Here is a 666-nt window from a genome sequence, read left to right as displayed (position 1 = left end):
GAGAGTTTTAAAATACCAAAAATATCCTTGTATTAAGATTTTAATTTAAAATTACCAAATTTATAAATTTCCTAATTTATCTATTGATTTGTGGTTAATATTGGTTCTCACAGTTACCACAAACAACTCAGTTCTCCATTGAATAGGCCTATATATATATATATATAATTTCTATACATATATGTTAGCTTAAAAGATTACTGTGAAACAAGAACTTCTATTGGTGATCTATCATCTATGAAAAATATCGATCTTTCTATAAACAAACTCTTAGGCGGCATAGTCGATAGCATCGAATGTCCGAAAGGTATCCAAAAGGTTTTTACTGTGTTTCATCTGTTAAACAATTGTTGAGATGAATTTCAGCAATTGAAATTTTATGAAAATCAAGAGAATTTTGCAAAATGTTTGCACCTGATTTTACAAAAACAAATTATTGATTCAGATTTCAGACTTCAGACGTTAGTCAGTTTACAAAAACAAACAGTCTTATTGATTCAAAATTTAAACTTCAGCACCACTTCTTATCAATTAGAAGTGAAATAAGACTTCAGACTTTAACCATATTAAAAGACAAAAACCACCTAAGTGAGGTTAATAGATCAGCCAAATCGTAATAAGGTGGTGTTTTTTGATCAACTACTTTCAGATTCCACTTCCGATATC

This window comes from Cynara cardunculus, assembly GCF_001531365.2.
Source record: "Cynara cardunculus var. scolymus isolate 2C chromosome LG 13, CcrdV1, whole genome shotgun sequence".
NCBI classification, from domain to species: domain Eukaryota; kingdom Viridiplantae; phylum Streptophyta; class Magnoliopsida; order Asterales; family Asteraceae; genus Cynara; species Cynara cardunculus.
This window is presented reverse-complemented; position numbering follows the sequence as displayed.